The sequence below is a fragment of the Erythrolamprus reginae genome, chromosome Z (assembly GCF_031021105.1).
Source record: "Erythrolamprus reginae isolate rEryReg1 chromosome Z, rEryReg1.hap1, whole genome shotgun sequence".
Taxonomy (NCBI): Eukaryota; Metazoa; Chordata; class Lepidosauria; order Squamata; family Dipsadidae; genus Erythrolamprus; species Erythrolamprus reginae.
In genome coordinates, this window is record NC_091963.1 from 82,872,612 (window position 1) to 82,889,809 (window position 17,198).

Consider the following 17,198-nt stretch of genomic DNA (forward strand, 5'->3'; position numbering starts at 1 on the left):
CTGATTTTGCAAGCTAATCGAGATAAAAATGAACAAAATTGCACAAAAATGGGGAGGCAAGCTTTTATGAGCAAAATAAACAAATAAGCATGAATTTTTTCACTTCAATTTTCATATCATTGTGTTCAGAAATGTTCAAATTAGTTTCCCAATACCAAAGATGGTCAAAAAAGTCAGATTTTGCAGCCTAATCTAGATGAAAATGAACAAAATTTCACAAAAATGGGGGGTTGATGAGCAAAATAAACAAATAAGCATTATTTTTTTCACTTCAATTTTCATTTCATTGTGTTCAGAAATGTTCAAATTAGTATACTAGTGAAAAAAGTATTCAAAAAAACCATTCCACTAGCTAGAACCAACCTTTTTTACTCCGGGGCACATATGACCCAGAGGATTCTAAGTGTTCAAGACATTTTTTTTCCATTTCATTATGTTCAGAAATGTTCAAATTAGTATGCCAATGCCAAAGATGGTCAAAAAATTATGATTTGACAGGCTATTCTATCTATAAATTGAAAAAATGAATACATGTGGTGGGGAGGCCCTTTTCGGAGCAAAATAAACACAATAAACAAATTTGGGTATAAATATCTCGACCAGGGCAATTACAATTAAAGAGGAAAACTATACAGAATTAATTAAGAAAATACAAATAAAATTGGAAAAATGGAATAAGTTGCCCATCTCCCTCATTGGGAGAATCATGGGGGGAGGCCATTTTCTGAGCAAAAGAAACAAGCATCAATATTTTCATTTTAATTTTCATTTCCTTATGTTGAGAAATGTTCAAATTAGTTTCCCAATACCAAAGATAGTCAAAAAAGTCAGATGTTGCAGCCTAATCTAGATGAAAATAAACAAAATTTCACAAAAATGGGGGGGGGGGTTGTTTGATGAGCAAAATAAACAAATAAGCATTATTTTTTTCACTTCAATTTTCATTTCATTGTGTTCAAAAATGTTCAAATTAGTATACTAGTAAAAAAAGTATTCAAAAAGACTATTCCAGTAGCTAGAACCAACCTTTTTATACTCCGGGTCTAAAAGGACCCGGAGGGTAACAAGTGTATAGTAAATGTGAGGAGGGTACCTGGGTTCAATGTTCCAAGGTAAATTGGTCAGCCTGATCCAGTGTCTCAATTGTGATCTTTTTTCCTTTGCAGGTGATCATCACCCCTTCCGGCACTAACCACCAGAATTGTATTTCTTTATCAATTTTGATGTAAAAGAATGTAGATCCCTTTTCTTTCCTCCGCCTCTGCTCCCCTTCGTCCAGCTCCCACTGGAAAGTTCACCAGGAGCTCCCATTTCTCCTTCAGGAGCCGCTCTGTCACGTCGCGTTCCAGGGGCGACTCGAGCGCCCAGAATGCGGCGCTGCCCAGCAACAGGTAGCTCAGGTAGAGGAGCAGCAGCAGCGTCGTGGAGGGAAACCCGCAGCGCCGCTCCGTCGGGGCAGCCTCCTGTGTCGCCATACTCTGGCCGTCAGGAACGGCGGAGGGATAGAAATGCTGGAGAGAAGCGCAGCCGTGAGGAGAAATTGCGCCCGCGGCCTCCCTTCCGAAGACTCCGTGCAACAGCGGCGCTTCTCCGCCCGGATTCTTCTCCATGGGCTGGGTCAAAGCAGCAGCATTCCCGATGGTTTCCCCAAACGGAGCGAATCGTTCGATTTGAGCGGCTAAATTTCTAAGCTTAACTTTTGAGTCTCGGGTGTGTGTGGAAGCCTAACAAGAAAAGAATGCGTGGTTTTGGGCCCCGTTGGACAGAAGGGAGTGGGCAGCGGGCAGGCGGGCGAGCGGCGAGGGCGCCGGAGCCGCTGGGGGAGGGCGGGGGCAGCAAAAATGGTGTTTTTACTTCCGCGCCGCTATATCGCGGAAAATCGATTTTCGCGGGAGGTCTTGGAACATAACCCCCGCGAAAATCGAGGGATCACTGTAGTCCCTCATTGTTGTGTTTAGGTCTTTTCCTGTGTCGTTTGTTCCCACATGGAATATTATTAGCGGGTAGTAGTCTGTAGGTTTTATGATCTTGGTTATTTTTTCTGTTATGTCAGAAATTTTGGCTCCAGGGAGGCAGCTTACCTCCCTGGATTTATTGTCCGGCCTGCAAATGGCAGGTTCAGTTCCCTTGAGAATTGAGTCCCCAATTACGAACACACTCCTTTTTTTCTTTTGGTTGGGGATGTTTGGAATATTCTTTTTTGTCATGGTGATAGTTGGTAGTGTTATTTTGTTGGGGGTTCTAGTTGGTGCATCTTCATCAGCTGCCTGTTTGTTTTCTTCTATTGGGAGTCTATTGTATTGATTGCTTATAGTGAGTGGAATTGATTGTAGTTGAGTTGCTTTTGTCGTAGGTTTTGTGTTTGTTTTATTAATTTTTTCCGTGGGTGACATGTGTCCACTTGTTTTTGTCTTCTGGAGGTGGCATGGTCATTTCTATGTACTGGTTGTGGTTGCTATTATTTTTCCTTCCTTCATCATCTGTTCTTCAAGTTATTTGGAGTATCCCCAAGGATCCTTTTAACTTTCTTGTAAATACCATTCTATCAGAGTGAATGGATGTATCACTACGTCCAACTCTATCTGTGTAAAGTATATACTCAAAAAGCACCTCCATTTTCTAAAAAATGGGGCTGTGAACTTGCTTTTGGATTTTTCTGCTTCTAAGCATTCTACATGAAAGAGCTCGTTTGATCTATCACCATGCCCACCGAAGGGCCTGCGGGTTCCAGCCAGCATTTTAGTAAACATTTTTTGCTAACTAGCAATAGAATATGCATTAGTTTAGGTTTACTCAAGGAATTGTCATGTCCACAAGGGAATAAACGTAACTTAGAAGAAAGGTTATTTTCTTTTGACCAAATCTTTTTAATAATTTAATCGATCTTCGTCTGCTCACTGCTGCTGCGCTGCCGAGCAGATCAGCTGCTGGGCGGCCGCAGCAGCAGCGAGCAGACGAAAATCGGGGTTTCCCCGCCGCCCACGCAAAGGGGAAACCCCGATTCCGCTCCTCGCTGCGCTGCCGAGCAGATCAGATGCTGGGCGGCCGAAGGAACCTTCCCTGGGTCTTCCCCGCCGCCCACGCAAACTCCACCATCTGCACATGCGCGGCCATGAAAAAAAGGGTGCGCATGCGCAGATGGTATTTTTACTTCCGCAACCCTACATCGCGAAAAATCGATTATCGCGAGGGGTCTTGGAACGGAACCCTTGCGATAATCGAGGGATCACTGTATTATAGTAACCTAGTAATACTATGGAAATCTATCTGAACACCAATGCATCAATTAATATATTTCCATAAATTATACTTTTCTATAATTTCATTCAATATTGCCAAGCTCAATTAATTTTCAGGCACTTAGCTTTTACTATTATTAACTTTCATCAATCTTCTACATTTCCAAGTATATTTTAAATTCAAAATGCAAACTCATAGAATCATACAGTACATATCATAAACCCCTTATTTATCATATGTATCTTCCATTAATTTTACCTATGTAATTCTATATCATTCTAAAATCCTAATCCAATTTTACAAATTAATACATCCTAATATTAAACAACACCTAAATATATCTTATACCATCATTCCATAGTCAATCTATATTTATAATCAATCATCCCTCCTCAAATTTCTACCACTGTTCTCATTTTTAGGTACCTCTCCTGTCTTTCCCCCTTTTCTCTCTTCCTCCCTTTTTCTCTCATTCCTTCCCCCTCTCACTTCATTGCCCCCGGCTCCAAGGGGCAGCCCCCAGTGGGCAGTGGGGAAGGAGGTGAAGCTCAGGGATGGGCCCGGAGCAGCAACAACCATTGCTTACTCCTCCCTGCACTTCGGCTGCACCGGGGCCGAGTAGGCTGAGGGCTGGCCCGTCGCCCCAGGCTCCAATGGGTAAGGGCCCAGCATGGCGGCATGGGAGGAGGTGAAGCTCGGGGACTGGCCTGGAGCAGCAGCCGCCGCCACCTACTCCGCCCCATGCTTCGGCTGCACTGGGACCAAGTAGGCCGAGGCCGGGCCCATCGCCCCCGGCTCCAAGGGGCAGCCCTCAGCACGGCAGCGGGGGAGGAGGTAAAGCTGGCTGCCCGGGAAAGCAGCACATTTGAAAAGCATGCTGCTTTCCTGGGCGCAGGGCTGGATGTCAGCTCAAAGCCCTGCAGAGCTGCTGCCACCGCCTCCCCCTTCCATCCCAGCACATGCCGAGCCCCCCGCCTTGCCCACCTTGCAACCCACTCCCACCTCCCACCATCCAAGACCCATTTGGCTCCACCAGTTCTGCTCCCCACACCTGCCCAGCCCAGCCGCCAACCTCCAGCCGGGAGCTGCAAGCCAGAGGCAGCAGCAACAGCAGCATCGCCACCGGGGCAGGGAGCACCTGCCACTGAGGAGGTGGAGGAGGAAGCACAAACCCCACGGCAGCGAGCAGGGGCGCCCCCCCTCCACCCCCTCCTCTCTGTGCGGCCTTTGAAAAGTGTGCGCCAGGCTTATTTTTAAAATGCACTACAGCGCATGGCACACCTTAGGGGGAACATTGGTGCACAGTATTGAGATTCTAAATCATATGCTGAAAAAATACTTGTGCCTTTTTACCATTCACAAATGTGCCTCATCATGCATACTAAATTGTATCCCCTAATATTAGGGGCATTAATTCCTCCTTTTTCCTTTGCAGCTATCAGCTTATGATAGAGGACGCGTGGGCATATAGCTTTGTTGAGTTTCATGATATCAGCATGCTTTACAAGAAGGGAGATTGTTTGCATTGGATATAATAGTTTGGAAAAAGACATCATTTTTATTAGATGATTATGTCCCAAAAAAGAAATGGGGAGGTTATGCCATCGTAGTTCTTGAATTATTTTCATAATTAATGGAGGGTAATTTAGCCTATATACCAATTCCTCTGTATGTCGTTTCTTCTTGATCATTCAAGCGTCTTGTCATCATATCCATCTCCGCGCAGTCTAATATTTTGGTGATAACTCCCTCTTCTTTGGGGATATTTTCCCCTTTCCAATTTTGCGCGTAAATAATCCTTGCCGCTGTAAAAATATGTATAATTAAGTACAAGATTTCTTTTTTATAATTTTGGTTAGTAATTCCTAGTAAACAGAACTCCGGTGTAATTTCTATTTTTTGCTTTGTAATCTCTTTTGTCATTTTCTCTATCATTTTCCAATACATTTTAGCTTTGTTACATGTCCACCATTGATGGTAGTAGGATCCTATTTCTTTCTTACATTTCCAACACAAAGGTGATGTCTTAGGGAACATTTTTGCTATTCTGCTTGGTGGGAGATGCCATCTATAAAACATTTTAATTTGATTCTCTTTCAAAGAAACTGATTTTCTCCCATATGTCTAAATCTATTTCTTTACCTATATTTCTGCACCACAGTATCATACTATCTTTTAATGTTAAGTCAATATTCTTGTGGGCAATCAGATATTTATATATTTTCCCAATTACCTTGTTTTGGTTTTTAGTAATTAAATCACTTAGCAAATTTTTGTTTTTATTGAATATATAAAGTATATTATCTTTCTGGTATCTAGATCTAATCTGTGCATAATGCCACCAATCGATTTGTATCCCTTCGTCTTGTAATTTAATTCTAGTTTTTAGTTTTATTTGATCATCTAACAAGTCTTTATATCTTATTTTTCTTGTATCCTTGATGGAATTTGGATGTATTATTGCGTCTAACGGGGCAACCCAATCCGGAATTGTTAAAAAGTGGTTTTTCTTAATATCTTTCCATACATCAAATAAGTATTTTCTTAATGTATGTCTTTTAAAATAAGAGTGATTTTTGTCTTTATCATACCAAACGAAGGCATGCCAGCCAAGCATAAGATCATGTCCTTCTAATTTTAATGTTCTCGTGTCCTCTAGGGTTATCCAATTTTTAATCCATGTTAAGGCGGCTGCTTGGTAATATAATTTCCAATTTGGGAGGGCAAAACCCCCTCTCTCTTTTATATCTTCTAACATATTTATCTTAATCCTTGCCTTTTTTCCTTGCCATAAAAATTTTCTAACCACATTTGTTAAATTTTTGAAAAAATTTGCCCCTGGATTTATTGGGATCACTTGAAATAAAAATAATACCTTAGGTAGGATATTCATCTTAATTGTAGCAATTCTTCCCAGAAAAGATATTTTTAAATTATTCCATATTTCTAAATCCTTTTTAATTTCATTAATTAATTTTATATAATTATCATTCTTTAATGTTATTGTTTTGGCTGTCAGCCATATTCCCAGATACTTTACTTTTTTAACTATTTGTATTCCAGTAATGCATTCTAAATTACTTTCTTGTGATTTATTCATGTTTTTGGTTATAAATTTTGTTTTATTTATATTTATTTTCAAACCTGCTACCTTACCATATTGTTCTATTGTCTGGATTAATCTTGGTGCTGTGACTATCGGATCTTCCATTATAAAAGTCAGATCATCTGCAAAAGCCTGGGCTTTATATATCTCTTTTCCAACTGTTAACCCTTTTATCTTAGTGTCTGCTCTTATTTTTATTAGTAGTGTTTCTAAAGTCATAATGAACAGGAGGGGTGAAATAGGACATCCCTGCCGAACTCCTTTATTTATTTTAAACACTTCTAATTGCTCGTTATTTAATATAATTTTTGTTGTTTGTTCTGAATAAATAGAGTCTATTAAATTAACAAATTTGGGGCCAAATCTCATTTTATTTAATTGCATCTTTATAAATGTCCAATTGACGTTATCAAAAGCTTTTTGAGCATCTAAAAACATTAATGATAATGTTTTATCTGAATGTTGCTCATAATATTCTAATACATTAATGATTGTTCTAAGATTATTCTTAATTTGTCTGCCTGGCAGGAAACCATTTTGGTCTGAGTGGATTTTGCTATTTATTACTGTTTTCAACCTGTCTGCATATATTGCAATAAATATTTTATAATCTACATTTAATAATGATATTGGTCTATAATTTTTGATTTTTTCCTTTGCTGTATCTGGTTTATGAATTAAAGTTATCAAGGATTCAGACCATGATTTGGGAATTTTACCATTTAACCTGCATTCATTAAAGATTTGCAGCATATTATTTCTTAATGTTTCATTTTCTATTTTATACCACTCTGCTGGAATAGCATCCGGCCCTGTGGCTTTGTTGTTTTTTTGTTTCTTAATAGTTATAAGGAGTTCTTCCATTGTTATAGGACTCTCCATCCTCTCCTGTTGTTCCTCTGTTAATTGTGGTAAATCTGAACTTTCTAAATATTTAAATACTTTATCTTCCTCAATATTATCATCTTTGTACAATTCTTAAAAAAAAATTTGTACTATGTTTGCTTTTCCCTCTGTGTCATATTTTATTGTTCCGTCTTTGTCTTCTAAATGTTTAATTAATTTAGATTGTCTCTGTTTTCTCAGTTTATATGCTAACCATCTACCAGGTTTGTTGGCATGTTCAAAATATTGTTGCTTAGCTCTTTTTATTTTTTCCAGTGTCTGATTTTGTTCTTCCAGTCTGATTTTATGTTTAATTAAATTTCCCCCCCCCAAATTCTTATTTTTCATATTTTGTTGTGATATAAATTCTAATTGTTTTAATTCATTCGTTAGTTGTTCATATTTTCTTTTCTTATCTTTATTGTATTTCGCTGTGTAGGATATTGTTAATCCTCTTATGTGTGCTTTAGTTGCATCCCATAAATTTTGAGGAGTAGTATCTGTATTTTTATTAATTTCAAAAAATATTTTTAATTCCTTTTCAATCCATTCTTTATATTCTTTCTCTTTCAAAATATTTTTATTCATTTGCCAGTTATAATGCTTTTTACTATTTCTCATGTAGACTATAACTGGATTATGGTCCGCCCAAGTATTAACATCTATTTCCACCTCTTGTATATACTCTGCTGTTGATTTAGGAGCCCACACCATATCTATTCTAGTCCAAATTTTGTGGGGGTTTGAGTAAAAAGTATATTGCCTTCTTTGAGGATGTCTTTCCCTCCAAATATCATTCAATAACAGTTCTGCTTTCATTTTTTGAAAAGTGGAGGGTAGTAAATTCTTTTTTTTCTTTTTATTATTTTTTTTCTCCCCCGAGTGGTCTAGTTGCCTGTTTGTTATGGCATTAAAATCTCCAATAATTAACATATTTTCCAAATTTAACTCTATAATTTTTTGGTGTAGTTTTTTATAAAATGCAATTTGATCATCATTTGGGGCATATATAGAAACAATAGCAAGAGGTCTAGATTCAATATTAACCTGGACAATCAAAATTCTACCTTCATTGTCACTAAATAATTGTTTGGAATTTATAGAGCTCTCAACATGCATTGCTACTCCTCTTTTCCTTTGATCTGCTAATGCAGCATACATATTTCCAATTTTATTATTTAACAATAAGTTTCGATTACTTTTTTTATGTGTACTTCTTGAAGTATAACAATTTGAGCCTTTTGGTTCTTAATTTTAGAAAATATTTGTTTTCTTTTTTTTGGTTCATTTAATTTTACAGATAAAATTTTTAAGTCTCTCAATGTGGTCATTTATTGTACTTCTTGGTTTCCCGCTGGGGTTGCTTTCTTCTGGCCCCGTGGTCCTGCTCCTCCACTTGTGCAGATGCCCCCATAGCTTCCGCCTGCATTGCTTCCAGTTCTCTTGTTAACTGTTCCATTTCGCTTATTCCACTATTTTCATAAAAGTCTCTTGCTTGATCCAGATTCTCCAACTTATATCTTGTTGATTTCCATGTCAATGACAGTCCTTGTGGAATAAGCCAGCGAAAAGTTATATTCTCTTTGATCAAGAGTTTGGTCAAAAAGTGGTAGTCTCTTCTAGTCTCTCGAACACGTCTTGGAATTTGTTTTAATATTTTTATTTCTTTGCCTTTGTGTTGCAATTGACCAGTTCTTGACCAGTGCAATATGTCATCTCGCAAGGTTTTTCTTACAAATTTAATGTAAATCTCTCGTGGAAGATTAAAACGGCGTATGTAGCTGTTCGAAGTTCTGAAGGCTTCATCGATTTCTTTTATTATTTCAAGTGGGTCCATCTTGAGGATTTTCCCAATAATGTCAGCCATAATGGCCTTTAAATCTTCATCCTTTTCTTCTATTATGTTTTGAAATCGTAGCCCATATGACGCACGTTGCATTTCCAAATGTGTGATTGATTCATCATATCTTCTGTAACGTGAATCCGCTCTGTCCTCAAGGTGATCAATTCTTTTCTCCATTTTCTCCGCCTTTTCTTCAGCTACTTTCATTCGGTCTTCACTGTCTTTCAAGGCTTGTTTGATCTCCTTCATCTGGTCTTTCATCTCTCCTGTGTCTACTTTCATATCAGCCATCTCTGCTTTTATTTCATCTCTCTGTTGAGTTGCATCACGTTGAGATTGGAGCATGAAATCATTTAGTGCAGTTAGTGTCTCTTGGATTGAGGCCAGCGAAGGTTGTTGTGGTTTGTCTTTGTCCTTCTCCTTGGTAAACATAGTTGCTGATAAGACCGGCTGTGCGGGGGATGGGAGAGGCGAGCCTTGGGGAGACGATGCGACAGATGTCTGCTTCTTAATTGTTTTGGTGTAGGTAGAAGTACTTGACATTTTAAAATTTGAAATTAATATTATTTTATGTTAGCAATATGTAGAAAATTACTATAAATTCCAAACCTACACAATTAATTTCCCTAGGCAAACCACAATAAAAACTGAAATTTAGAATACAGTTCAAATACAAGTGCAATTAAAATTCAATGTTCAGAATATAACTCGTAAATTCTTATTACTCTAAGTCCAAAGCTTGTATAAAAAGAAAAGAAATTGGTTTGGCACAGGAGGGGAAAAGAAAATAGAAGGAAAACCAAAGGAGAAGGAGAAAGAAAGGGGGGGGGGAAAAGGAAGAGAGAGTAAAAAGAAGAGGGCAATCTGAAAGAAAAGAAAGAATATTATTCAATTGAGGAGCAGGATACCAAGGGTTTTTAACAGTGCATATACAAAACCAAGATAATTATAATGTAATATAGGTTTAAAATTCAAAACTCAAAAGTATAAGAAGGAAAAAGCAAAAGACCAATTATTAATATTCCAGTCGTAATAGAATACTTTGTTGATTGAAGATCTAATCTGTTGTAGAAAACACTTTAGCGTAGGTTAAAAGAAGGTCCCGTTGATTTGAAAAATAGAAACAGTAAAGTTTAATCTTCTCAAAATTTATAGAATCTCAGTTTTCCAAACGATTGCAATTTAAGTATCCAATGTTAAAATGAAGTCGATCCGTCTCTCGCAGCTTAAGGAAAATTGTAGAGCCTCTCCGCTACGTATCCGACAAAACCGCCTTTAATCCAAACGAAATAATCCAACGAGGTAATCCAAATAGGGTCAATCAGATAATCCAAATACAAAAAATCCCAAATAGGAGAAAAATGTTTTTTTATATATTTATTCAAGTTTTGTGACTAGATAGTAAGCAGTCTTAATCCTTCCGCTGGAAAAATCCGAGCCCGGACTTCATTTTCTAATATTTTTATAACCAATTACTTCAAGAGGGGGAAAAAATAATCAGCCAAATAGTGTCATATTATATCTATTAAACCTTTTAATGTCTCATTTTGAAATCCTTCAAATTCCCCTTGTTTTCAAGCGTTTTACAGTTCAAGTCCAAATTCAAGAGAATAAGTGAAAGTAGTAAAAATAAGTTCCGGCTGTTGATTTGCGCCTGGATACAATGTTTTTCAACAACTTTCTCTTTCGCCTTCTTGTAAAACTTTTTATTCTCCGCTTTCTTTTACTTCAATCTTCTTATTTAACATGAAACATAGAAGAAAAAAAAAGATCTTTTTACCTTGATTGTAGCTTCTTTAGTGTATTCCTTTTGAATGAGGATTGCTTTAATCTCTGCTTTCACTTTTCAGATGTTTCTTTCTTCCCGCTGGTTTGGTGGGATCGCAATGGCCGCATCCTCTTACGAGAGGACCGGTGCTCCCTGCTCCAGAGCTGCAGGACAGACCCCCTGCCCCCGGAGCCTCGGCGATGGCTCCCTGGACAGAGGGAAATCCCCTGTTCTAGGATCGAGCCATCCGGACTCGATCCGATCGCGTTTGAGCGACCTCTGGTAGAGTGAGGGGAGTCTCAAGGCAGAACCCTGCCAAGAGACTCCGCTGCGGTCCTCGACGAAACCGGAAGCCGATTTTTTAATATATGATGGTAATTGAGGTATCTTAAATGTAGTAAGGTAGCCAAGTCCCAGGGTGCACAGCAATATAGTGTCTGAGCGGCAGTCCCTTTGGAACTGGGCGGCATAAAAGTATAAATAAATAAATAAATAAATAAATAAGGGGGGGGAATCCCTTCTTTTTTATTAAAAGAAATTAATAATAAAACAAAACCAAAATCTAAAACAACCAGCAAAACCAAAAACACAATATTAATAGATACACTTGTCCACAGTTCGGCAGAGTCTCTGACTGAGGCCTGGAACAAGGCTGCAGCGGAGGCCCTTGACCGAATTGCGCCGCTGTGACCTCTCCATGGTGCTAGACCCCGTAGAGCTCCATGGTTCAACGAGGAGCTCCGGGAGTTGAAACGCCAGAAGAGATGTCTAGAGAAGCGATGGAGGAAGAGTAAGTCCGAATCCGATCGAATACTTGTAAGAGCTCATATTAAGACTTACAAAGTGGCGCTCAAGGCGGCAAGATGCGTGTATCAAGCTGCCTTGATTGCATCAGTGGAATCCCGCCCGGCCGCTCTGTTTAGGGTAACCCGCTCCCTTCTTAATCAGGGGGGAGTTGGGGAGCCCTTGCAGAGTAGTGCCGAGGATTTTAACACGTTTTTCGCTGATAAAATCGCTCGGATCCGAGCAGACCTCGACTCCAATTGTAAAACAGAGTCGACTGGGGATAAACGTCTTTGTCCTGGGGGCAGTTTGATTTGGTGACACCTGATGAAGTGGACAAGGCCATTGGAGCTGTGAGTTCCGCCACCTGTCTACTGGATCTGTGTCCCTCTTGGTTGGTTTCAGCCAGTCGAGAGGTGACACGGAGCTGGGTCCAGGAGATTGTCAATGCCTCCTTGGGGAGGGGGTCCTTTCCGGCCCTTTATAAGGAGGCACTTGTGCGCCCCTTCCTCAAGAAGCCTTCTCTGGACCCAGCCGTGCTCAATAACTACCATCCAGTCTCCAACCTTCCCTTTCTTGACCTCTCCGTGGCTTTCGATACCATCGACCATGGTATCCTTCTGCGCCGGCTGGAGAGGTTGGGAGTGGGAGGCACTGTTCTTCAGTGGTTCTCCTCCTACTTCTCCGGTCAGTCGCAGTCGGTGTTAGTGGGGGGTCAAAGGTCGACCTCTAGGTATCTCCCTTGTGGGGTGCCTCAGGGGTCGGTCCTCTCCCCCCTGCTATTTAATATCTACATGAAACCGCTGGGTAAGATCATCCAAGGGCATGGGGTGAGGTATCATCAATATGCCGATGATATCCAGCTATACATCTCCACCCCATGTCCAGTCAGCGAAGCAGTGGAAGTGCCTGGAGGCTGTTGGGGCTTGGATGGGTGTCAACAAACTCAAACTCAACCCAGACAAGACGGAGTGGCTGTGGGTCTTGCCTTCCAAGGACAATTCCATTTGTCCATCCATTACCCTGGGGGGAGAATCATTGACCCCCCTCAGAGAGGGTTCGGAACTTGGGCGTCCTCCTCGATCCACAGCTCACATTAGAGAAACATCTTTCAGCTGTGGCGAGGGGGGCGTTCGCCCAGGTTCGCCTGGTGCACCAGTTGCGACCCTATTTGGACCGGGAGTCACTGCTCACAGTCATTCATGCCCTCATCACCTCGAGGCTCGACTACTGTAACGCTCTCTACATGGGGCTATCTTTGAAAAGTGTTCGGAAACTTCAGATCGTGCAGAATGCAGCTGCGAGAACAGTCATGGGCTTCCCCAGGTATGCCCATGTTACACCAACACTCCGCAGTCTGCATTGGTTGCCGATCAGTTTCCGGTCACAATTCAAAGTGTTGGTTATGACCTATAAAGCCCTTCATGGCACCAGACCAGATTATCTTAGGGACCGCCTTCTGCGACACGAATCCCGTCAACTAAACAATGCTGCTTGGTGGGACCCAGGGGAAGAGCCTTCTCTGTGGCGGCCCCGGCCCTCTGGAACCAACTCCCCCCAGAGATTAGAATTGCCCCCACCCTCCTTGCTTTTCGTAAGCTACTTAAAACCCACGTCTGCCGCCAGGCATGGGGGAATTAAGATTCCTTTTCCCCCTAGGCCTTTAAAATTTTATGCATGGTATGTTTGTATGTATGTTTGGTTTTTTATATTAAGGGGTTTTTAATTAGTTTTTTAGTATTGGATTATTATTGTACACTGTTTTATGATTGCTGTTAGCTGCCCCGAGTCTTCGGAGAGGGGCGGCATATAAATCCAATAAATAAATAAATAAATAATCCATCTTTAAAATCTTCATTTCTTAAATATTTATCATAGTACAGTGATCCCTCGATTTTCGCGATCTCGATCTTCGCGAAACGCTATATCGCGATTTTTCAAAAAATATTAATTAAAAATATTTTCCCACCCGATGACGTCACTCTCTTCCTTTCTCATCTTTCTTTCTCTCTCTCTTTCTCTATCTTGCTTCTTCCTCTCTCACACTCTCTTCCTCCCTCTCTCATCTCTTTCTTTCCTTCTCTCTCTTTCTCTATCTCTCCCCCTCTTGCTGGCGGGTGGCGGGCGGGCGGGCGCGTGAGCGGGGGCATCAGCGAGGAAGACCCAGGGAAGGTTCCTTCGGCCGCCCAGCAGCTGATCTGCTCGGCAGCGCAGCGAGGAGCGGAATCGGGGTTTCCCCTTTGCGTAGGTGGCGGGGAAACCCCGATCTTCGTCTGCTCACTGCTGCTGCGCTGCCGAGCAGATCAGCTGCTGGGCGGCCGCAGCAGCAGTGAGCAGACGAAGATAGGGGTTTCCCCGCCGCCCACGCAAAGGGGAAACCCCGATTCCGCTCCTCGCTGCGCTGCCGAGCAGATCAGATGCTGGGCGGCCGAAGGAACCTTCCCTGGGTCTTCCCCGCCACCCACGCAAACTCCACCATCTGCACATGCGCGGCCATGAAAAAAAGGGCGCGCATGCGCAGATGGTGTTTTTACTTCCGCAACCCTACATCGCGAAAAATCGATTATCGCGAGGGGTCTTGGAACGGAACCCTCGCGATAATCGAGGGATCACTGTATTATAGTAACCTAGTAATACTATGGAAATCTATCTGAACACCAATGCATCAATTAATATATTTCCATAAATTATACTTTTCTATAATTTCATTCAATATTGCCAAGCTCAATTAATTTTCAGGCACTTAGCTTTTACTATTATTAACTTTCATCAATCTTCTACATTTCCAAGTATATTTTAAATTCAAAATGCAAACTCATAAAATCATACAGTACATATCATAAACCCTTTATTTATTATATGTATCTTCCATTAATTTTACCTATATAATTCTATATCATTCTAAAATCCTAATCCAATTTTACAAATGAATACATCCTAATATTAAACAACACCTAAATATATCTTATACCATCATTCCATAGTCAATCTATATTTATAATCAATCATCCCTCCTCAAATTTCTACCACTGTTCTCATTTTTAGGTACCTCTCCTGTCTTTCCCCCTTTTCTCTCTTCCTCCCTTTTTCTCTCATTCCTTCCCCCTCTCACTTCATTGCCCCCGGCTCCAAGGGGCAGCCCCCAGTGGGCAGTGGGGAAGGAGGTGAAGCTCAGGGATGGGCCCGGAGCAGCAACAGCCATTGCTTACTCCTCCCTGCACTTCGGCTGCACCGGGGCCGAGTAGGCTGAGGGCTGGCCCGTCGCCCCAGGCTCCAATGGGCAAGGCCCCAGCATGGCGGCATGGGAGGAGGTGAAGCTCGGGGACTGGCCTGGAACAGCAGCAGCCGCCACCTACTCCGCCCCGTGCTTCGGCTGCACTGGGACCAAGTAGGCCGAAGCCGGGCCCATCGCCCCCGGCTCCAAGGGGCAGCCCTCAGCACGGCAGTGGGGGAGGAGGTAAAGCTGGCTGCCCGGGAAAGCAGAACATTTGAAAAGCATGCTGCTTTCCTGGGCGCAGGGCTTGATGTCAGCTCAAAGCCCTACAGAGCTGCTGCCACCGCCTCCCCCTTCCATCCCAGCACATGCCGAGCCCCCCGCCTTGCCCACCTCGCAACCCACTCCCGCCTCCCACCATCCAAGACCCATTTGGCTCCACCAGCTCTGCTCCCCACACCCGCCCAGCCCAGCTGCCAACCTCCAGCCGGGAGCTGCAAGCCAGAGGCAGCAGCAACAGCAGCATCGCCACCGGGGCAGGGAGCACCTGCCACTGAGGAGGTGGAGGAGGAAGCGCAAACCCCACGGCAGCGAGCAGGGGCGCCCCCCCTCCACCCCCTCCTCTCTGTGCGGCCTTTGAAAAGTGTGCGCCAGGCTTATTTTTAAAATGCACTACAGCGCATGGCACACCTTAGGGGGACATTGGTGCACAGTATTGAGATTCTAAATCATATGCTGAAAAAATACTTGTGCCTTTTTACCATTCACAAATGTGCCTCATCATGCATACTAAATTGTATCCCCTAATATTAGGGGCATTAATTCCTCCTTTTTCCTTTGCAGCTATCAGCTTATGATAGAGGACGCGTGGGCATATAGCTTTGTTGAGTTTCATGATATCAGCATGCTTTACAAGAAGGGAGATTGTTTGCATTGGATATAATAGTTTGGAAAAAGACATCATTTTTATTAGATGATTATGTCCCAAAAAAGAAATGGGGAGGTTATGCCATCGTAGTTCTTGAATTATTTTCATAATTAATGGAGGGTAATTTAGCCTATATACCAATTCCTCTGTATGTCCAATTTTTATGCCTAAGTGTTTCACAAAATTTAATACTACAGATATCCCTCCTATCTCTTTCCCTGTACTTCCCACTGGTCTGTTTCCCTCCAGGAATAGGATTTCACATTTAGATTTATTTATTTTGAACCCACAAAATGAGCCAAAGTCCTTAAATAAAGTTAAAATTTTGGGGAGATCCCTGCATAGGTCAGACATGAACAGAAGGATATCATCTGCAAAAAATGTGGTCTTAAGTGTGGAAGATCCTATTTGTATTCCTTTAAATGTATTTTGTTCTATTAGATATCTCATCAGGGGTTCAATGGTCAGATTGAAAAATAGGGGTGAAAGAGGACACCCTTGGCGGTTCTCCTTCAACAAAGAGAAAGATATGGATATAAATCCTGTAGTACATATTCTTGGCCTAGGTGCTTGGTAGAGGCTTTGTATATAGGTACGGAAAGGGCCTTGTAGTCCAATATGGTCAAGTACCTGTCCCAGCCACTGCCATTTCACGCTATCAAAAGCTTTTTCAGCATCTATGGTGATTAGGGTTGGTGTTGGTCCTAGAAGTATCCTGGTGGCTGCCTGATCCAGAGCTAATAGAGCTTTCCTCACGTTGGTAACTGCAGCCCTGCCTTGGGTAAAGCCTACCTGTGTAGGTATTAACTTGGATATATTTTTTCAGTCCACATTAATAAGTGATATTGGTCTAAAAGAGGCTGGTACATCCCAGGTTTTGGCAATAATTTGATATGTGCCATATTTAAAGAGCTTGATAATTGGCATCCTGATAGTAAAGAAGAATACAGTCCTGTAAGAAATGGAGTAATTTGTTCCTGCATTGCTTTATAAAAGTCCCCTGTGTAGCCATCAGAGCCTGGGGCTTTGCCTGTAGGTAGTGATTTGATGGATTTTTGTACTTCTTCTGCCATGATTGGGGCATTTAATGTCTCTAGTTGTTCTAAAGATAACCATGGCATATTAACCCTCTGAAGGAATTCCATTCCTTTAGTATCATTTACTTTTGTATCGGTGCAAAATTGAGTGAAGTAGTCTCCTAGAATATCTATTATTTCCTTGGGATTATTAGTATACATTCCATTGGGTCATTTGAGTCTGTGTATATTTGTCTGTGGTAATTTAACCCTTGCTAGATTGACCAGTAGTTTGCCAGATTTATTTCCAAACCGATGTAATTTCATTTCCAGTAAAGACCATACAAATGCCTCCTTCTGCTCTGCCCATGTATCAAAGGCCCTTTGAGCCTCAACCCATTGGTCTTTGGAGATG